The sequence below is a fragment of the Vipera berus genome, assembly GCF_964194415.1.
Source record: "Vipera berus genome assembly, chromosome: 1".
Lineage (NCBI taxonomy): Eukaryota > Metazoa > Chordata > Lepidosauria > Squamata > Viperidae > Vipera > Vipera berus.
The window spans coordinates 265,698,029-265,722,005 of record NC_138202.1 but is presented as its reverse complement, the minus strand read 5'-3'; positions in this window follow the sequence as shown (position 1 = coordinate 265,722,005).

Sequence of the window (23,977 nt, the reverse complement as noted above, 5' to 3'; positions counted from 1 at the left end):
GATCCACATTTTACCAACCTCAGAAGGGTGGAAGGCTGAGTCAAGCTTATGGCTTAAGTGTCACAAAACTCTCTGTTGTCTATATCGAAGTTTCTGAACTGCAGTTCCTTTTATTACATACAGGGAATATATGAATGAATTGAAGTCATTTATATAAATCCTAAAAGGGATGAGGTGGCTCAGTGGGTTAGGATGCTAAGCTTGTCGATCAGAAGGTCAGCAGTTTGGCGGGTCGAATCCTGAGTGCCGCATAACAGAGTGAGCGCCTGTTACTCATCCCAGCTTCTGCCAACCTAGCAGTTCGAAAGCACGTAAAAATGCAAGTAGAAAAATAGGGACCACTACGGTGGGAAGGTAACAGCGTTCCGTGTGCCTTTGGCATCTAGTCATGCCGGCCACATGAACACGGAGTCGTCCTCGGACAAACGCTGGCTCTTCGGCTTTGAAATGGGGATGAGCACCGGCCCCTAGAGTCGGAAACGACTAGCACGCGTGTGCATGGGAACCTTTACCTTATATAAATCCTGTACAATAATCAGCTTGACCACTTCTGAATGTCCTTTCATCTATAAATATTAACATTTGTTATTTTAGCTCATTTTAACAGCATGAAGCATAATTCTGCTCAATCTCTTAAGAAGAAAACTGAGACGTAATCAATTTAGACTAGGTGGTAAACATGTTTGGATTACTTATTTAGGCTGAAGTGTAGGAGGCACTGATTCATAAAATAGCTTGATTAGACTCTGGTCAAATTGGCTGCTTGGAGAAGTTTCTCTAATTCACGAAATGTCTGCCATGGGGGATATATCCAAAAGCAAAGTTTTAATTTATCCACATACTATTTGTTACTCTCAAAGTATGAGCTGTATTATTTCTGCTTACCTTTATCCTTTTTCTGGGTAACTGTGCATATTTCCAAATAAACCATGCGATAGATTGCCTAATGGCCCCAGATATTTGAGGGGTTGGGGTCAGGATGGTGTTGGAGATTATTATTCTGCTTTACAGCATTTCATCTATTTGTTTTTTTAGTGAAAATTTAATTTAATTTAATTTAATAATATTTCTATACCGCCCTTCTCCCGAAGGACTCAGGGCGGTGAACAGGGCAAGAATAAAAATACAGGGTTACAAAAGTTAAAATATAATTAAATACATGCCCATATACTAAAAATACATCTTAAAACCCCGATAAAATAACAATAATAACAAACCCCCCCCCCAGTCCCCCATCAGGCCAGGCCAGCTTGTTCAAAAAAGTATGTTTTTAGCTTGCGGTGAAAGGAGCGGAGATCGGGCGCCATCCGGAGCTCAACCGGTAGCTGACTCCATAGCTCCGGGGCGCCCACAGAGAAGGATCTCCCCCTGGGGGCCACCAATCGACATTCTCTGACCGGTAGCACCCTGAGGAGGCCCTCTCTGTGGGAACACACAGGGCGGAGGGAAGTTGATGCCGGCAGCAGGTGTTCCCTAAGGTACTCCGGACCCCTGCCATGAAGGGCTTTAAACACCATTACTAGTACCTTGAATCTCACCCGGAAGACAACTGATAACCAATGCAGCTCACGGAGCAGAGGTGTAACATGGGAGTATCGGGAGACTCCCAACACAACTCTTGCGGCTGCATTCTGTACCAGTTGGAGCCTCCGGGTGGTCCTCAAGGGCAGCCCCATGTAGAGACCGTTGCAGTAGTCTAGTCGAGAGGTCACGAGCGCGTGAGTGACCGTGCATAGATCATCCCGGCTTAGATAGGGCCGCAACTGGCGCACCAGGCGAACCTGGGCGAAAGCCCTCCTAGTCACAGCCCCTATGTGATCTTCCAAGGTGAGCCGTGAATCTAGGAGGACTCCCAAGTTGCGAGCCCTATCTACGGGGGGTAATAGTTCACCCCCCATAGAAAGAGGTGGAATATCCGAATAAACCCGGGATGAAGGTATGCAAAGCCACTCAGTCTTGTCGGGGTTGAGCTGAAGTCTGTTCCTCCCCATCCAGACCCGAACCGCCTCCAGGCAACGGGACATCACGTTGAGGGCATCACTGGGGTGGTTTGGGGTAGAAAGGAAAAGCTGGGTATCATCAGCGTACTGATGATACCCAACTCCAAAACCACGAATGATCTCACCCAGCGGTTTCATATAGATGTTGAACAGGAGAGGCGAGAGGACCGACCCCTGAGGAACTCCACAAACGAGAGACCTCGCGGTCGACCTCTGCCCTCCTGTCAACACCGACTGCGAACGTCCCTGGAGATAGGAGGAGAACCACTGTAAGACCGTGCCTCCCACTCCCAATCCCCTGAGACGCCGCAGCAAGATACCATGGTCGATGGTATCGAAAGCCGCTGAGAGGTCTAATAGGACTAGAACAGAGGAATGTCCCCTGTCCCGAGCCCTCCAGAGATCATTCACCAGCGCGACCAATGCCGTCTCCGTGCTGTACCCAGGCCTGAAAGTTAAAGAATTGGGCTGGATGAAACAGTGTCAATTATGGCCCAGTTGCTATTGGGTTCCTGGCTATAGAATATTGGGGACCTGAGAATTTTCCATATATGAGCAGCAATATGTTCAGGAACTTACCACAAATATTTAAGCTCATTTTTTGCCTTTTAGGCCTCTGAGTTTGCATTAAAGAAAAGAATACGCAACATCAGGCAGAGAAATTAAGCCATGTACATTGCTCTTACTAAGGAAAACAGCAGGGAGTTCCAATGGATACCTTTGATGTCGGAAGAAAATTACTTGTTGGTGAGACAGAAATTATCTCACTTAAATAGTATTTTTCCTGAGGTATGTTCTCAAAACCAAGCAACTTTTCCGCCCAAAAAGAGAGAAATAGAGAGAGATTATTTGGCATCCAGATGTTCTTCTCATGTTTCTAACTCATCGGTCCCAATGGTAAAGAATATTCTTGCAAAACAGTTTCTGGATAACTGTATTGTTAATCCATTAATGAGAAAAGGAGATGGGCAATATTTTATATATAGAAATTGTTTAATATATATTTTTAAAAGAAAGGAATGTAAAGTTAGATGTAACTTTAGAGGTCACAAGGGGAAAGGCCAGGCTACCGAAATCACTCCAATTCCACATCAAACCAGCTAATTTTAAAACTTTCATTCTCTACATTTCCACAGATTTGTTGTTGTTGTTAGTTGCGAAGTCGTGTCCGACCCATCGCGACCCTATGGACAACGTTCCTCCAGGCTTTCCTGTCCTCTACCATCTTCTGGAGTCCATTTAAGCTCACGCCTACTGCTTCAGTAACTCCATCCAGCCACCTCCTTCTCTGTCGTCCCCTTCTTCTCTTGCCCTCAATCTTTCCCAGCATTAGGCTTTTCTCCAGTGAGTCCTTCCTTCTCATTAGGTGGCCAAAGTATTTGAGTTTTAGCTTCAGGATCTGGCCTTCTAAAGAGCAGTCAGGGTTGATCTCCTCTAGGACTGACCGGTTTGATCGCCTTGCAGTCCAAGGGACTCGCAGGAGTCTTCTCCAGCACCAGAGTTCAAAGGCCTCAATTCTTTGGCGCTCAGCCTTTCTTATGGTCCAACTTTCACTGCCATACATTGCAACTGGGAAGACCATAGCCTTGACTATACGCACTTTTGTTGACAGGGTGATGTCTCTGCTTTTTAGTGTGCTGTCTAGATTTGCCATGGCTTTCCTCCCGAGGAGCAAGCGTCTTTTAATTTCTTGACTACAGTCCCCATCTGCAGTGATCTTGGAGCCCAGGAAAATAAAATCTGTCACTACCTCCATTTCTTCCCCATCTATTTGCCAGGAATTGAGAGGGCCTGATGCCATGATCTTGGTTTTCTTAATGTTTAGTTTCAACCCAACTTTTGCACTCTCCTTCTTCACCCGCAACAAGAGGCTCTTTAGTTCTTCTTCACTTTCTGCCATTAGAGTGGTATCATCTGCATATCTTAGGTTGTTGATATTTCTTCCGGCAATCTTAATTCCAACTTTTGATTCATCTAGCCCTGCCTTTCTCATGATGTGCTCTGCATATAAGTTAAATAGGCAAGGTGACAGTATACAGCCTTGCCGGACTCCTTTCCCAATTTTGAACCAATCAGTGGTTCCGTGTCCAGTTCTCACTGTTGCTTCTTGGCCCGCATATAGGTTTCTCAAGAGACAAATAAGATGGTCTGGTACTCCCATCTCTTTAAGGACTTGACACAGTTTGTTATGATCCACACAATCAAAGGCTTTAGCATAGTCAATGAAGCAGAAGTAGATGTTTTTCTGGAACTCTCTAGCTTTCTCCATGATCCAGCGTATGTTGGCAATTTGATCTCTAGTTCCTCTGCCTCTTCAAAATCCTGCCTGTACTTCTGGTAGTTCTCGATCCACATACTGCTGGAGTCTAGCTTGTAGGATTTTAAGCATAACTTTACTAGCATGAGAAATGAGTGCAATGGTGCGATAGTTTGAACATTCTTTGGCACTGCCTTTCTTTGGAATTGGAATGTAAACTGATCTTTTCCAATCCTGTGGCCACTCTTGAGTTTTCCAAATTTGCTGGCAAATTGAGTGTAGCACTTTTACTGCATCATCTTTTAAGATTTTGAATAGCTCAGCCGGAATACTGTCACCTCCACTAGCTTTGTTGTTGCTCAGCTTTTCTAAGGCCCACTTCACTTCACATTCTAGGATGTCTGGCTCGAGGTCAGTGACCAACTCATTGTGATTATCAGGGACGTTAAGCTCATTCTTGTATAGTTCTTCTGTGTAATTTTGCCATCTCTTCTTAATCTCTTCTGCCTCTGTTAGGTCCCTGCCATTTTGGTCCTTTATCATGCCCATTTTTGCATTGAACGTTCCCTTCATCTCTCCAATTTTCTTGAAAAGATCTCTGGTCCTCCCTATTCTATTGTTTTCTTCTATTTCTTTGCACTGTTCATTTAAGAAGGCATTCTTATCTCTTCTAGCTATTCTCTGGAATTCTGCATTCAATTGGGCGTATCTTTCTTTTTCTCCCTTGCCTTTCGCTTCCCTCCTTTCCTCAGCTATTTGCAAAGCTTCCTCAGACAGCCATTTTGCTTTCTTGCATTTCTTTTTCTTTGGGATGGTTTTGGTTGCTACCTGTTGTACAATGTTGCGAACCTCTGTCCATAGTTCTTCAGGCACTCTGTCTATCACATCTAATTCCTTAAATCTATTTGTCACCTCTACTGTATATTCAACAGGGATATGATTTAATTCATACCTGACTGGCCTAGTGCTTTTCCCTACTTTCTTCAGTTTAAGCCTAAACTTTGCAATGAGAAGCTCATGGTCTGAGCCACAGTCAGCTCCTGGTCTTGTTTTTACTGACTGTATAGAGCTTCTCCATCTTTGGCTGCAGAGCACATAGTCAATCTGATTTCTGTGTTGACCGTCTGGTGATATCCATGTGTAGAGCCGTCTCTTGGGTTGTTGGAAAAGAGTGTTTGCTATGACCATCGTATTCTCTTGACAAAATTCTATCAGCCTGTGCCCTGCTTCATTTTGTACTCCAAGGCCAAACTTGCCTGTTATTCCGGTTATCTTTTGGCTTCCTACTTTAGCATTCCAATCCCCCATGATGATAAGGACATCATTTTTTGGTGTTAGTTCTATAAGGTGCTGTAGGGCTTCATAGAACCGGTCAATTTCATCCTCTTCAGCACCGGTGGTTGGGGCATAGACTTGGACTACTGTGATATTGAATGGTTTGCCTTGGATTCGAACTGAGATCATTCTGTCATTTTGAGGATTGTATCCGAGTATTGCTTTTCCTATTCTTTTATTGACTATGAAGGCTACTCCATTTCTTCTGAGGGATTCTTGCCCGCAGTAGTATACCTGATGGTCATCTGAATTAAATTCACCAATTCCTGTCCATTTTAGTTCGCTGATACCTAAGATGTCGATGTTCAGTCTTGTCATCTCTTGTTTGACCACGTCCAGCTTGCCTTGATTCATGGATCTTACATTCCAGGTTCCTATGGAGAAAAAATCTTTACAGCATCGGACTTTCCTTTCACCACCAGACATATCCACAGCTGAGCGTCCTTTCGGCTTTGGCCCAGTCGCTTCATTCTTTCTGGCGCTACTAGTACTAGCCCTCTGCTCTTCCTCAGTAGCATATTGGATGCCTTCCGACCTGAGGGGCTCATCTTCCAGCGTCATATCGTTTTGCCTTTTGGTACTGTCCATAGGGTTTTCATGGCAAAGATACTGGAGTGGGTTGCCATTTCCTTCTCCAGTGGATCACGTTTTGTCAGAACTCTCTGCTATGACCTGTCCATCTTGGGTGGCCCTGCACGGCATAGCTCATAGCTTCATTGAATTACGCAAGCCCCTTCGCCACGACAAGGCAGTAATCCATGAAGGGGTCCACAGATTTAGGACTCACATTGAATTGGTTAATGTTAGAAAGAGGTTTCTGAAGGTTTTTGTTGCAAGTATTATTGATGCATAGTGTATTTACCCTGATAGAATAAATAGAATAAATAATTTCACTAGGATCAGTGGGAGTTACTCAAATTATATAGGCTAAAACTGAACTCACTAACATAAACTCAGCAGACAATAACTCAAGAGATCTACACAGAGAGGGTGGGAATAAGTGACCAACTCTGCATTGTGACATTGTGATATAAATGCAACTGTAAAAGGAATGCAAATAAGAATGGGTGGAGTTTGCAGCTTTTATTGATTTTAAGGGAGCTTTTGATAATATCTCAGCGGTAAGACTCTGAGCAGATCCTTTATAGACAAAAGGCATTTGCTTCTAATTCATAAACTATACAATAAAACCAATCTTAGAGTAAGATGCAGTTGGGAAGGTAGAATTCTGGCTTTATTCACACTGTTAAGGAAGTGAAACAAGGATGTATTCTGTAACATATAAATCAAATTTCTGATTAAAACCCTTCAGAGAATTGGTGTCTGTGCAACAAAATTAGCTGACAGATATCTCTGATGATACATTTCTTCCTCTTTGTCTTCGGTAGGCATGAAGCGAGTATTAAGAACCCTGGCATCCTGAAGACTTCCGGTGGTGACGCGGCGCCGAAGACAGCCGCCTCCGGGCTGTCCGCTCCACAGCTGTGTTTTTCCATCGTAAACAGCGCCCATCAGCTGTTTAGATGGATTTGATGCCCCCTCCTCGGGAGAAGAGGAGGGGGTGAGGCCCCAGGTAGGGGTTGAGCTCTCCGGGGCCACCTGAACTGAGAGTTTGGGCGGCTGAAGGATTGAGCCCCCCCGAAGCCTGGGTTGCTCCGAGCTGCGCAGTGTCTCTGCTCCGTGATTTTTGGAGCAGAGCCAGGCGTTAGCAACCACCCCTGCCAGAAGGAATACTTTTGAGTATAAAGATGCAGGCAGAGCGGTACAGGAGGTCAAGGTGATGTGGACTTTTATTTTTACTCTCTAGCTCAATGGATTTTATAGCTTTAAAGTGAAAGTGCGCAATAAGTGAAAGTGACGAAAGATGGTGGCCAAAACTTCTAAAGCTCTTCGGAATGCGGGGTTTTCCCCGGTGCAACAGACCTCGTTGCAAGCTTTGCTTCCTCCTGTACCTCCTCCGGCGTTGACGCCTAAGGATTTACAAGATGCCCTTGAAAAGCATTCACAATTAATATCTGATATGATGGATGAAAAGTTGAAAAAGCTGGAGGAGAAGTTGGAGAAGAAGATGGAAGAGAAGTTTAGAGCAATGAGGGTAGACATGTTGTCTATGATTGAAAGTGTAGCTGAATGTGTGCAACAGCTGGATGCAAAAGTGGAGGATCTCAGTCAAAAGAACTCTATATTAGAAGCAAAGGTATTAGAGAATGAAAATATAAGGGATAAAGTGGACGGAGAATTGAGCCTCGCTCAGTATCATCAGATGCAGTATGCTATTAGAATTAGGGGCTTAAAGGAGAATTCTAAAGAAGATTTAAAGCAGCTGATCTCTGAAGCTTTGGAAGCGGTATTGGGCCAGCCAGCATCTGAAATTGAGGGAAGTATGGATAAAATTTTTCGTGTTAATTCATGGATTGCAAGACAGAGGAAGTTACCCAGAGATGTGGTGGTCTATTTTACAAAGAGAGTAATTAGAGATGAAGTCATTCAAGCTGCTTATGATACTAAATTGGTAGTTGCTGAGCAAGAAGTCTTGGTTTTAAAAGAGATTCCTCCAAAGATTTTAAAGAGAAGGAAAGATTTTGCATTTCTTGTACAGGAACTTAAGAAACGTGATATTAAGTTCAGATGGGAGATTCCAGTTGGACTGGTGGTGATGCATGAAGGTAAAAGACATCGTTTGGTTACTGTGGATCAGGCACGTGATTTTTATAGCAAAGTGTTAAAAGCAATCCCCCTACCACTTCTGGAAGCTGCAAAGGGATATGGTGAGGGAAAGCTTCAAGAAGTTGCAGATAGACAGACAGAGGAGAATGGTGCTGGAGGGGATCAAGTTACAGTCTCATCGGTTGCTGCAGGAGAGCAGAGGATGACGCGTGCCACCCTAAGACGAGCGAGACGAGAGCAAGAGCAAGACCAGCAGAAAGTTATGGAACCTCCAAAGCGTACTTACAGGGAAGCTGTGGGAGGGGCGCGGTCTAAAGAAGTTGAAGGGGTCATTTCAGATATGCTCCAAAAGCTTTGGAGTGTCAAGATTGGTGACTAAATTTCTAATTAGAATGTCAATGGATTGAATTCATCATAGAGGAGAAAGAAAGCTTTTTAATATTTAAAACAATTTAAGACTGATGTTATCTGTTTGCAAGAAACGTATATTAGGGTTGTGGACTAAAAGTATTTGTACGCAAGCTTCTAATCAACAACAAGTTGATTTTTCTTAACTTACTATAAACAAAGGTTACCTAATTGGATTATAATTTTTTTAAATTTTTTATTTTATTCTTATTGGAGATTGGAATGGTGTCCTAGACATATAGATGGATGATTTGGAACTGCGAGATATTTGGCGTGATATATGCAAGAACTATTTTTGATTATAGTTCAGTTTGGTTGGAGATTAATAAGGTTAATAGAGATAGGCGTTTTTGGTGCGTAATTGAGAATTTGTCTAGAGATTAGAGAAATGTGGGAGAATGTAAATAGTAGATGAAAGTTTTTTCTTTGAAATTAATATGAATAAGGATTGGGATTAAGAAATTTTATTTAGCATTTGAGTAAAATTCCTTTTCTGTTTTCTTCCTTTTTTTCCTTATCTGTAATATTATTACTGTTTGTAATCATTTTACATGAGCCAGAGGGTGATAGAATTAATAGTTTATTGTTGATAGCATATGGATGCTTATGTTTGTTTTTCGTTTTTATACCCTGTATTTAGCTCTGGGAAGTCGGGGGGGGGGAGGTGGGAATGGGGGAGAGGGATAGGGAGGGTTAGATGGGGGTGGGGGAGGGGGGGATTAAAGTTAAAATGTATTGTAAAACTTTTTAAATAAAAAAAAAGAACCCTGGCATCCTATTGTAATGAGCAACAACTAATAATTAATTATGATAAATCTAAAGATTTAGTATATTATCCAATTTTTTTAAAAAAGCACAAGTCGACAACTGAAACTCATGAATTAGAGCAGATCAATTTTTAAAAAAATACTTGGGCTTAGTGTTTCAGGCTTCTAGAAAATTAACAGCCCAGGCAAATTATGCCACTTCTACTGTCCAAAATTGCTCACAAATAAGAGCTAAATTTTATAGACAGCAGTTTGGCAAACTACACTCCAGCAGTGGTTAAACTGATTATGGCTAAAACAATTGCCCAATTGCTACATGGGAGAAAACTTAGCCCACATACTAAACTAAGGGCTTATGAAACTGTTTAACTGAATTTTTTTGTTCAATATCCCAAAATGCACCATTAATGCAGTCTTGAGTCTTGAAGCTAACGTGCCATGTGTTATGGACCAGGTCTGTCCAGGATTCTAATCTCAGGACTCAGAATCATGTTTGACCCTACAGGCCTCTGGATTGTCACACAGCTATCAATTTCATTGACACCATACCTGTATAGAAGAATTCTGCAGCCTTGACCTCTCTTCTGAATATTTAGACCAATTAAATCTGGAGAAAGCCAAAGAATTGCAGACAATGATAAACCAAAATGATATCATCAGTGCTTCTAAATTCTAGCCCTAAGCAAATATAGATGGCTGTTGTCAGATATGAGTCCATTTCATTTGATTTAAAAGGGTGGAGCTTTAATCTAATGTTATAAGATATATTCTGTTATTTTTAATATCAATGAATATCTAAAGGATTTGCTTCTGAGAAGACATAGATTAGGGCTAATATTTTATAAGGTAAAGGTAAAGGTTCCCCCGCACATGTGTGCTAGTCATTTCCAACTCTATGGGCCGGTGCTCATCTCTGTTTCAAAGCCAAAGAGCCAGTGTTTGTCCGAGGACGTCTCCATGGTCATGTGGCCGGCATGACACCAAAGGCACACAGAACGCTGTTACCTTCCCACCGTAGTGGTCCCTATTTTTCTACTTGCATTTTTACATGCTTTCGAACTGCTAGGTTGGCAGAAGCTGGGATGAGTAACAGGTGCTCACTCTGCTACGCAGCACTCGGGATTTGACCCGCCAAACTGCTGACCTTCTGATCGACAAGCTCAGCGTCCTAACCCACTGAGCCACCGCATCCCTTATTTTATAGTTCTTAGGTTAATGTTTCTGTATTTCGAGAGGACTTTCAGCCAGACTAAAACCCTATTTCACCAACATAACTAAGGGCAGGGCTTTTTTTCTCATAGAATGCTCAGAACGGCATTCCGGCACCTTTTTTTTGCAAAAAAAAAGCTGTGTTGCTATTGGCTTAAGCCTATTGCAGGCTTTGCTCTTTTATGACTCATGGACTTCAACTCCCAGAATTCCTGAGTCAGCTATGCTATTGGCTTTTGGAAGCCAATAGGAATTGCTGCTGAGCTTGCCAAAAGACCTGGCAGGCAAAGGTTGCACAGGCAAATTGCAGCAAAGGCAGCACTTCTCACTGCTCCCCAACTACACCATCTCAACTAGGTAAGTAAGATATTATTTGCAAATAGGATATCCAAGTATGACTCAAGGAAATTTTCCCTGCATAGAGGGAGTAGTGGTTTGTTTCACTTTGTTTTACTTTTCAAATTTCTGTAGGGAAAAATGATTAGAAAAAGGCAGGAAGTTATTTTTATTAGGAAGAATTCATTTATCCCATGGTAGATCTTTGGGAGCTTAGTACCACAAGCATAGAACATTTGCTTTTCTGAAACTTCATTCAAATTCAATTCCTGATAGGGGCATTTGAAAAAAAAGTTATTTATTAAATTTATATGCTGACTATCTCACCAGGATGACTCTGAAGTCAAGGACAGGGTTTGCAACTTCTGTTTGTAGTTATCCACATTTCTGCACACTGAGATAATCAGCCATTATACAAATACAGAGCCTATCATGCTTTTATATTTATATGGAACAGATACATTACCTGAAATTTTTCGAATGTGTAAAAAATTTGAACCAGCCCAGAAACTCATTTCCCATTGTTTGTGTATATAGAAAGTAAACCCTGAAATAGATTTGGAAAGAGCAAGGACTTTGATTAAATGGAAATGTTGCTAAGCATAGAACTGTTGAATTAATTTGCAGCTGTTTCTGCTGTTTTCTTTTTATGTGCTTATGATTTTATATCACATTTTAAAATCAGCCAAATTGAATAGGAATAAGATTGTGACTGAAAGAATACTAATTCTGAAATATAGTAAATATCTTTAACAAGTAACATTAAATTTAGCTTTAGTGTAATTTGCTTGTTTACTGTAGCTAAAACTGGAAATTATATTTCTAAAGCATTAGTTTGGATCATTGGAAAGAAAAAAGATTTAATATTTATGATTCAAAAATATAAATATGTGAGAAACATGTTTTTAAAGACCTTTGCAGCTTGTTCTCATATATATCCTGCCACAAAGGAATAACTAAAATTATGAAATTTAGAATCTACCAAGCTTCCCTCCCATGGACAGAAGACAATCTATGGGAAATGTGAATCTGTAATCCATAGCTTTAGCAGCAATAATAAATCTAATTATGCTATGCATATTTAAGTTAGCCAAACCATGGAGCAGTGGTAGCAATCTTCTATCACAATGGCAAGCCCTTTAAGATTATATATTGTTAATCATATAAGTGAAGAAATGAGGAAAACTTTAGTTAAAGAAATCGTTTGATCCAATAATAAAATTTCATTGATAATTGATGAAACAACCACAATAAGCAAAACATGTGTTTCCTAAGAGGAAACACATGTTTTAAACAATTAGTGATTTAAAACCTCAAGTTTGTTTTTGTGTGTCTTTCTCTGTGTTTTAAACAAGAAACTCATATTCTTCCAAAGAAGAATTATTTGCTATAGTGCAAATAAAGACACAAAACAGATACACTAATAATAATAATCCAACCCCCTGCTCAGACAAGAAAGCCTATACCATTTCAGAGAAATGGCTCTCCAGTCTCTTCTTAAAAACTTCCAGTGTTGGAACATTCACAGCTTCTGGAGGCAGGTTGTTCCACTGATTAATTGTTCTAACCATCAGGAAGTTTTTCCTTAGTTCCAGGTTGCTTCTCTCTTTGATTAGTGTCCATCTGTTGCTTCTTGTCCTGCCTTCAAATGCTTTGGAGAATAGCTTGACTCCCTCTTCTATAGTGAGAACTAGTTTGGTGTAGGCATAAAACCAACTGGGTGATCTTGGGCAAGTCATTCTCTCTCAGCCCTGGGAAGGAGTCAGTGGAAAACCACTTCTGAAATCTTGCTAAGAAAATTCCAAGGATTTGGCCAGGTAGCCAAGCTAAAAAATACTCAAGGGAGAAAAAAAATCTTGTTACAAGTAGTTTAATATGTCTTCTAAGGCCTTTAGGCAAGATGGGTGGAAAACAAATCTAATAAATAAATAAATAAATAAATCTGTGGTGGAATAGCTAATTCAGAATTTAATAAGTTTTAAAATTTAAACAATTAAAAGTTGCAGTAACAGATAGTGATTATTGATTACCATGGTCCCACTAGGAAATCCCACAATTATCTTTCAAAGAGATTTTGTGCTTGTTTTTTTACTTTGGAAGTTGGTTGAAGTATCAAGCATTTTAATCAAGTTTTTTGATTAAGTAAATAGAATTCTAATTCATGGAAAGTGCTCCTGATCTAATTTATAAGATTTAACTAGATATATGACACTTTCAAGTCCATCTCAGTGTCAATATTCTGTTTACTCTGTTCCTCATCAAGACTTATTTCTTAGGGGGTTTTTTTTTGGGGGGGGGGGTAGTTGGTCCTGAAAGGAATACAGCAATACAATACAGCAATACAAATTCATTTATAATTTTTGAACAGTCCTGTGTTACACTGCCATTTTCTTTAAAAAAAAGAAACACTCTAATATTTTAAAATGTCATTTAAAGACATCATTATTACAAGACTTTTGTTTTATCAATTAGATGAAACAAAATTTCAAGAATTGTTAGATGCAAACAGAGTTTCAGTGAATTTAAGAGAATGTATGGGACTGATTTAAGGAATTTCTCTCTGGCTGTGTGATTGCTTTTGCCACTTGGAAAAAGATGAAATCGAAGTTGGAATATGAAAAGTTGGAAAATATGGTTAAGCAATTCTTGAATAATAATGCTAGACAGCATTCACAGAATTGTACAATATTTTTTATTTTTATGTAAGAATAGAGTTTCATCATCCTTATGCACTTGACACCAAACATTACTTAAACTGTATTAAGCAACACTTTTCAGAGCAAGGGGAAAAGTTTGGTAAACTATTGGCTTCTGGACTGAAATACTGTTGGCAAACTAAATAATAATAATAATAATAATAATAATAATAATAATAATAATAATAATAATAATAATAATAATAATAATAATAATAATGATGATGATGATGATGATGATGATGATGATGATGATGATGATGATGTTCAACCCCCTGCTCAAGCAGGAAACCCTATACCATTTCAGACAAATGGCTGTCCAGTGTTGGAGCATTCACAGCTTCTGGAAGCAAGTCATTCCAATGATTTATTATTCTAACAGTCAGAAAATTTCTCCTTAGTTCTAGGTTGCTTCTCTCTTTGGTTGGAGTAGTGGCAGGAGAAATAGGGAAATATTGCTCTTTGCTCACTGATTCTCTGATTCCATGTGATAAGAGACCTAGTGGTACAGTGAGATAGACCAACATGAAAGAACCAGATTTCCTCATTGCTAAAAGTTGAATGGTCCTGAGAAACAGTGTCCAGGGAAACGGTGCACAAGGGGATTGCCCAAGGCAGTCAAAGTAGCAGTCAATAGGAATTGGGAAGATCCTATCCCTGAACATATCACCATCTTCACAGACAAAGCACCATCAACCACATAAGTATGAAGGGTGACATTGGGATCTGAAGCAAAGTTTACCTAGTGATAATTTTAAAACCCGGTCAGATAACTATAACTTTAGTCTGCCTGTGGGCTGGAGTATGACAGGTGATATCTTGAGGACATGACCTACAAAAATGTTCCTGGGACATCTTGTTGTGGTTAGGAAGGCATGACATCAATCAACAAATTATGTGTTCTATTTTAGCTAGAAAAGAAGGCATTGTTTCAAATATTTGATTGGAGTACACATAAGAATTCAGTAATCCACTGATAAATAAGTGCATTTTGTTTTAGAACAAACTGTTTCTCTCAGAATTTGCTTAAATGTGTCTCTAATGGCATAGGCCTTTCTTGTTTTTATGGTTATTGGGGTTGTTGATTTTTTGCTTTGTTTGAGGGGTTTTTTATGTTAAAACAGGAAAAACACAGAGGAAGAAGGTTCTGTGAGTCCAGAGGATATTTGAAAGACTAGCTTTTCTGAAATGTGTTCCTCCTCAGGACAGTGATCTGTCCTGCTGTTAAAGGAAAGATCTTTTTCATTCTTGAACAGGTTCTCTCAGAGGTAAGCAACCTTGGCTCTTTTATGATTCATGGACTTCAACTCTCAGAATTCCTGAGCCAGCATGGCTAGCTCAGGAATTCTGGGAGTTGAAGTCCACAAGTCATAAAAGAGCCAAGGTTGCCTACCCCTATCTTAGACAAATGTGTAAGCATTATTAAAGTCTGTCTGGAATTTCTTTCTCTTTCACTGCCTCTTCTCCCAACTTTGATTCAAACATTTGCTGCTGAAGCAAAAGTCTTGTGGACAGGAAACTCAAAAGTAAAGCGTTACCAAATATATCTAATCTCCTGCCTCTAGTTTTTTTTTTAATTTCATATGAAAAATCACCAGACGCTGGTGATGACAGGCAAGCCAATCAAAAAGCAACAAATGATGGGTGCAAAGAAAACCAAGGCTGCCAACAGCTGGATTCACAGAGGAAGGTTTTGTAGATATTACCATCAATTAGTGTAAAAGAGATGCTGTCAGTTTAACCAGAACAGCAAATGCTTCACCATTTGTGACTTACCCTAGGAAAACATTATTCCTAGCCAGATAAGTCCTCTCTTTCTCTCACTCTACTTTATTCTCTCTCTCTTGACTAACTTTTTTTATCTGTGGTACTAATCTAACCTTGGATTGTTGAATTAAGGAAGATGGTGGAATTGCCATACCAGCAACCATTTCTTCTTCTTCATCTTTCATACCTGGAAGTATCTTTCCCCATTTGTAAGATATGATAAGGTTCTGCTTTCTCTGAGCCTAAAATTAGAAACTGAAATTAACGGAGGGATAGAATCAAGATCAAGTGAAGTACTAATACCACTTTACAACGCCTTGGTAAGGCCACACTTGGAATACTGCATCCAGTTTTGGTCACCACAATGTAAAACAGATGATGAGACTCTGGAAAGGGTACAGAGAAGGGCAACAAAGATGATGAGGGGACTGGAGGCTAAAACATATAAGGAACGGTTGCTGGAATTGGGTATGCCTAGTCTAATGAAGAGAAGGACGAGGGGTGACATGATAGCAGTGTTCCAATATCTCAGGGGCTGCCACATAGAAGGGGGGATCCAAGGCACCTGAAGGCAGGACAAGAAGCAATGGATGGGAACTAACCAAAGAGAAAAGCAGCCTAGAACTAAGCAGAGATTTCCTGACAGAACAATTAATCAGTGGAACAACCTGCCTTCAGAAGTTGCGAATGCTCCAACACTGGAAGTTTTTAAGAAGAGACTGGACAGCCATTTGTCTGAAGTGGTATAGGGTATCATGCCTGAGTGGTGGGTTGGACTAGATGACCTCCCAGGTGCCTTCCAACGTTTTATTTATTTTTTATTATTATTATTATTATTATTATTATTATTATTATTATTATTATTATTATTATTATTATTATTATTATTATTATTTTGTTGCTGTTCTTCTTCTTCTTCTTCTTCTTCTTCTTCTTCTTATTATTATTATTATTATTATTATTATTATTCATTGAGAGTCTTGAATATACTACAATTTATAGGGAGTCATTCTTCTTCCTTGCTTGGGACTTAAAAGGGGGCTAGAATTTGTAATAGGGAATGGCAAATGGTTTGCTTGCAAACTGAATTGCATGAATGGAATCATGTACAACCTTTTCTGGAGTGAGGACCACGTTGGACTTTAAATATCTCATTTAAAGACTGCCGGCGGACAATACCCAGGGGGAGGGCCTTCTCTGTGGGTGCACCAGACCTTTGGAACCAGCTGCCTGTAGAGCTTAGGACTGCCCCTGACCTTCGCTCATTCCGCCGGGACCTGAAGACCTGGCTCTTTGAGCTTTCTGGCCTGGACTGAGAGTATTAACTGGGGTTTCAATTGTATTTTAATTGGGGTTTTTATCTCAAGGTTAATGTAATCATTTTAACTGTTTTTAATTTTTGTAATTTGCTGTATTGTTTTTAAAAAACCTTGTGAACTGCCCTGAGTCCTACGGGAGAAGGGCAGTATATAAGTCTAATAAAATAAATAATAAAATAAAGAAAATTTGAGGCCACACTCCAAAAAGGAATACATAGAGTGGTTTAGTGGTTAAGGAGTTGAACTCACACTGGGTGAATCCAGGTTCAAGACTATCCTTAGCCATGGAAAGTCACAGCTTGACTTTGGGCCAATCACTATCAGCCCACTATCAGCTCCACAATATTGTTTGGAGTTCTATATAAACTATCTTGATCTCTTAAAGGAAGGTAATGAAGTAAAGGTAACAAATAAATAAGTGAAGGCAATAGAAATTGTCTTCTTGCTATTTAAAAGGCTTGCAGGAGAGAGGCTGGAATCACAGGAAGTGATTCCTGTTTGTTTGCTTGTTTATACTTGCAAAATGAATTCTGCTTTATGATCAGATGGTGATTGATTGAGTGCAAATCTGGCATAATGCCATAAATTGAAGGGATGACTATTTATGCCAAAAAAGCCTCTGCTTTTTACAGGAAAAAGTCTAATTTTTTTTACAAAGGAATGCAACAATGAGGGTACCAGCCTAATATCTGGAGGCTGCAAAAGAAAAAAAAAAATCACCTACAAGTCTGCATATCTAAGTGCACAAATGAATTCATTTGCACAATTCAACTCAAATCCACTGTATTTGGAAGTCATTTGGAAACATACCAAATGCAGATGCTATCATCATTGCACTGTTGGTTATAAAATATATTTCCAACTACAAATCCAGATGTGGCTCCAGAGGGATAACATTCTACAGTTAGATGAGTACCTGGACTTGTAGCCAATTTAACCCGACACACAGAATGCTGCAAAGAATGCATATTGCTATCCCAGTTAGTCTTGAGTGGCCTTAGATGTTAAATGTGAAACAATATGCTCTTTTATATGTATGTTAATGTGTTACAGTATTGCTATTATAGCAATAACATTTGTCCTGATCTTTGTAAAATCCAGATGCTTTAACATCTTTTTCATATCTTGTTTGAATTTGCAGGTGTGGCCACCATGATAGATCAGTGCTCTGTTCTTCCAGTTCTTGTCTGGTTTTTAGTTTCCCTTAAGTATTCAAAATTTGTCCTCAGTATTCTGCATCACATCACAAGAAGAGATTGGACAACCTTTTGTCTAATATGTTATAGACTAGTTTCCTGCTTGAGCAGGAGATTGGACTAGAAGACCCCCCCAAGGTAATAATAATAATAATAATAATAATAATAATAATAATAATAATAATAATAATAATAATAATAATAATAATAATAATAATAATAAAGTTGGAAGGGACCTTGGAGGTCATCTAGTCCAACCCCCTGCTCAGGCAGGAAACCTTATACCATTTCAGGCAAGTGGCTGTCCAGTCTCTTCTTAAAAACCTCCAGTGTTGGAGCATTCACCACCTCTGGAGGCAGGCTGTTCCACTGGTTAATTGTTCTAACTGTCAGGAAGTTTCTCCTTAGTTCTAGGTTGCTTCTCTCCTTGATTATTTTCCATCCGTTCCATCCGGTCCCTTTCAACTCTGTTATTCTGTTAATGAAAGAACATCTCATCTGGTGTTTTGAGTTAGTCAGACTTCTGTTCATAGTATCTCCCTGAAATTAATTTTTAGATGCTATTTTCTAAAAATTCATCTATCTTTATTTCTATCCTGATTTATTGGCTATCCTGATTCAAAAGAGAATAGCATCAAAATTATTCTCTACAGGTAGTCCTTTATTTTGCAATTAATCCTGACCCTCTACCCTCCTCACTTTACTAAGTGATTAATAGATATTTACCTAGAAACATCTTGAATATTTCTTAGAATTGAGCTCTCAAGAACTTAATAAATCTGGCTAACATTATACTCAGTCCCACTAGATAGAACAGACCAGAAAATCAGTCCCATAGGAAAGTTAAAACTAATTCTATTCTGATTAGCTATAATTACAGAACCTTTCAAGTTTGATTGTGCTGCGTCTCCTCCCTCTTATATTCACTGACTTAGGGTGAGGTTTGATTGAGCTGGTTTTGAATGCTACCTAATTCTGGCCTTTAAAAATGCTTCATCCCATTTTGCCTAGACAATAAATCCTGCAAATCTCTGTCAAGGTGTCTTCTTTAGTCTGTACAATTAATAGTCGTGTGCAACACATAATAAAATCATAGAGTTTGTTATGTACTGAGCTTTTGGGGGTTTAATCACGTGTGCTGCTGGAGAACTAACGGTTCTCCAGCAACCCAGACAGGACGTCTCCAGTTCTGGCAGCAGTTAACATGGCGGGAATAATGGGTTCAATCTGATTGGTTGTTCAGAGCTTGTGGACTATATATATTGTGCAACGTTACCCAAAAGCCCCAGTACAGTTCAGTCTTAGTTACAATAAAGCTATGTTTCTTCTGTACCCATCTGCCTGGCGTCTTCCCTGCTCTTCAGAACCCACAACACAACAGTGGCGACGAAGGTGGGATCCTGCTTCACCTTAAAGAGCTGAACTCACAAGGGGTCGGCTTTACATGCTGGTGGAAAGAGGCATCTTTCTCCCCCCCCCCTCTCCTCAGCTGGCTAGCAAACTACGCTAGTGGCCATTTGCTCAGAATTACCCGTCTGAGCTCAAAAAGCAGAAACAGAAACGCAGGAAATTATTCAAGATGCCAAAGGTCAGCAAATTAAGGGAGTTTGACATTCGCCACCCAGAAGAATGGCCGTCGTACCTCTCTCAAGTCGAGAATTACTTAAGGGCAAGTCAGATCGCTGAAGATAGGCTCAAAGCTGCTGCTATGCGTCTGTGGGCCAGCAACGTTCGACCTCACAGAAAACCTGTTTGCCCCCACGCCAATTGAAGCAGTATCATTTGCCGACCTCAAACAAAAACTTAACGGACATTTTAAGCCAAAAATGTCAGAAATGGCGTGGAGATTTACGTTTGACCAGAGGGTGCAACGTCCAGGAGAATCAGCGTCAGAATACATTGCAGGGATCAGCTCGTTTGTGGCCTCAGAGACAAAGCCTTCCAACAGAGACTATTTGCCAGACCCAATTTAACATTCTTGGAGGCACAAGATGAAATAATGGCCAACGAAGCAGCCGGAGGAGCCATGCATGTAGTGCAAACCACCAAACCTCTCAAGGTCGAAGAAACAGTTCACCACGAGGTCGCTAAATTTGGCAGCGAACCAGCAGTGGAAGAAGAGATGGAGATAGACAAGCTACAGAAACAGCCAGACACACAAGAACACGGAAATCAACAAAAAGAAAACACTTACAAGGCAGTTCTCTTCTCTAGATGTATGGGGTGCAGAGGCAACCATTCCCACGCAAACAGCACATTCCCTATGGCCACGTGCAGGGCCTGTGGTAGGACTGGACATATCGTGGTCATATGCCGGGCTCGCCAGAGAGACGGACAACCCAAGCATCAGTTGGAGGAACCGACAAGGAGAGGTACCAGGGCCCAGGGTCCAACCAGTGTGGGTTTTTTCAAAAGCCAGAGAAGTATTTGCCGCACGGGGGCTTGTTGTCCCCTTAAATCTAAACTTAAGCCCTCTATTGAACTGCAAGGCATTCCATGCAAAATGGAATTGGACTCCGGTTCAGCAGTCTCAATCATTTCGCATGAGACATTCAAATATGTCTGTAAACGCAGCAATCACTGAGTTAAATTGAAGCCCTCAAGCATTATCTTAACCGACTTTCAGAACACCCAAGTTAAAATTAAGGGGGAGGCCACCCTATCAGTAAAATTTAAAGCATTTTCGGGGCACCTGGATGTCGTAGTAGTAGAGGGTCAAAGAACAAGTCTTATAGGACTTGACTGGTTTGAGGCTTTAGGAATTCAGATAACAGGCATCAACCGAATGCAGAGTACTGACCTCAGAGCTGTCTGTGAAGAATACGCAGATGTGTTTCGATTCTAAATTAGGAACTTATACTGGCCCACCTATTTCGTTTAAATTAGACCCCAATGTAATACCGATCAGAGTCAAACCGCGCAGAGTTCCTTTTGCATTAAAACATAAAATCGATTCAGAAATTGATAAATTAGTAGAACAAGGGGTATTACAGCCTGTTGAAGGGGGAGAGTGGGAGACCCCTATCGTCATCCCCACTGAAACCAAACAGAGAGGTTCGTATTTGTGTGGACTACAAATGTACCCTAAACAAAGCTTTAAACCAGCATGCCTACCCAGTTCCGATAGTCAGCCATATTCTAGCCTTTTTGCAAGGGGGCACCATTTTCGCTAAGCTCGGTTTAGCGCAGGGATATCAACAACTGCCAGTAGACGAGGCCACAGCAGCGGCCCAAACAATAGTGACACATAGAGGAGCTTTCAAAGTCAAACGGTTGCAGTTTGGTGTAAGCGTAGCATGAGGGATATTCCAAGGGATCATGGAACGCACCCTCAAGGGCATTCAAGGTGTTTGCCCGTATTTTGATGATGTTCTCATTGCCGGAGAATCCACTGAAGTATTAGCAAATAGGGTCAGGGCTTGTATTACAAAGACTTCGCGATGCGGGCCTTAAACTGAAAAAGAATAAATGTAGTATCGGGGTCTCATCAACTGAATTTTTGGGGTTCCGTATCGATGCCAGTGGAATCCACCCCGCAGAATCAAAGGTAAAGGCCATCAAAATGGCTCCTAGTCCCAAAAGCGAAGCAGAATTACAAGCATTTTGGGGTTTATTGAACTTTTATCACACATTTCTACCTCATAAGGCAGCTATAGCAGAGCCCCTCCACAGGCTACTCGATAAGAAAGCTGTATGGCAATGGACTAGTGTACATGAAAAGAATTTTCAGGATCTTAAGGCCCTCATCAGAAAAATCCACAGTCACTCATTACATAGAGTCTAAACCTGTATGTCTTGCATGTGATGCATCTCCTTATGGGGTGGGGGCAGTTTTAAGCCACATAGAAAAGAATGGGGAACAAGTTTCCATAGCATTCTATTCCAGAACTTTATCTGCTACTGAACGCAATTATGCACAAATTGACAAAGAAGCCTTAGCCATAGTGGATGGGGTAAAAAAATTTCGTGATTATTTATATGGAAGAAATTTCACTGTGTACACTGATCACAAACCCCTTTTGGGATTATTTACAACAGATAAACAAACCCCCCACATATTAACCCCAAGGATGCTCAGGTGGTTTATATTTCTGTCTGCTTATAAATTCAAGTTAATTCACAAACCTGGAAAGGAAATGGGCCATGCAGATGGCCTTAGTAGATTACCACTGCCACTTATAGATCCTGACCCAGCACCTGCTGCAAAAATATTATCCATACAAGATTTGCCTGAATTCCCACTCCATGCTGGGGACATTGCTGCTGAAATGGCCACAGATAGAATTTTAAGCAGATTATTGTAATGGGTATTCACGGGATGGTTAGAGAAAAGTCCAGGCCCTGAATTCCAAAGTTACTTTGTCAGAAGGCATGAATTGTCTGCACATAAAGGATGTTTGCTTTGGGGAAACAGAGTCATTATTCCCTCAGTATTAAGGGATAGAGTGTTACAGTCCTTGCATGAAGGACACCCAGGCATAGTGCGCATGAAAGCATTAGCTAGAAGCTACCTTTGGTGGCCAGGTTTAGATAAGGCTGTTGAGGAGGAAGTACACGGGTGCTATATCTGCCAAAGGTCAAGGCCTGAAATGTCCCAAGCACCTGTCCATAGATGGGAGGAGACTCATACTCCCTGGTCCAGGATTCATATTGACTATGCTGGGCCCTTTCAAGGACAGCTCTTCTTTATAGTAGTGGATAGCCACTCAAAATGGCTGGAAGTAATTCCAGTTCCTAATATGACTACCGGGTCAAATCCCGAGTGCCGCATAACAGAGTGAGCGCCTGTTACTCATCCCAGCTTCTGCCAACTTAGCAGTTCGAAAGCATGTAAAAATGCAAGTAGAAAAATAGGGACCACTCCGGTGGGAAGGTAACAGCGTTCCGTGCGCCTTTGGTGTCTAGTCATGCCGGCCACATGACCACGGAGACATCCTCGGACAAGCGCTGGCTCTTCGGCTTTGAAACGGAGATGAGCACCGGCCCCTAGAGTCAGAAACGACTAGCACGCACGTGCAGGGGAACCTTTACCTTTACCTTTAGGACCATCCAGGTGTTGAGAAAACTTTGCTACACATGGGCTACCTGATGTCGTGGTTTCAGATAATGGGGCTCAATTTACTGCTGCTGAGTTTCAGGCTTTCCTCAGAGTGAATCTAATCAGACATGCCACATCTGCACCTTTCCAACCATTGTCGAACGGGCAAGCTGAACAAATGGTGAGGACAACCAAGGATGCCCTTAAGCGCATCATCACAGGTGACTGGCATCATAGACTGGCAGACTTTTTACTCTGCCAACACTCTACACCCTGCACAGCCACAGTTAAAAGTCTGGCGGAGCTTCGTTGGGGTAGACGTCTCATCACTAAACTGGACAGACTTCATCCAGACAGAGTGGCATCAGATGCTTCTCAACCCAAACCCCCAAGGCGGCTATAAAGGCTGGTGATTTGGTGTGGGCCAGAAATTATGGGCCTGGACACTTGTGGGTCCCAGGACAGGTGGTTGACAAAACTGGACAGTAGGGTTGGAGGGAGGGTGACTGGTGAGATGACATGTTGACCAGTTAAGGAAGAGATTTCCAGAACAGTCACTAAGTGAGAACTTTGGCACAAGTCCCTCCCGTAGTTCTCCAGCTGGCACACAAGCTAGCTCTTACCCGTACCACAAGTATTTTCAGCACACAGCAGAATTCGAGTCCGAGGAGGATCAAGACAACTCTGAGGTGCAACATGGAACCCCTGATCAGTTGGATCAGCCAAGCATCAGTGACCACTGTGCTCACTCTGCTCCAAGTCTTGGCTCTGGGGTGGGCCAACCTGGAGAGACCAGCCAGAGCAGTTCTCCGTCCTCAGACACTACAGCACAGGAGAACATGAATTCGCATGGCATGCCAGATATGTTGGTAGACCACAAAGTGGTTGGAACCCCAAGATGTTCCTCACAGCCACGCAAGCCTCCTGCATACCTCACAGACTATGTTGTTAAATAAAGGACAACATATTGTGTAAAATGATT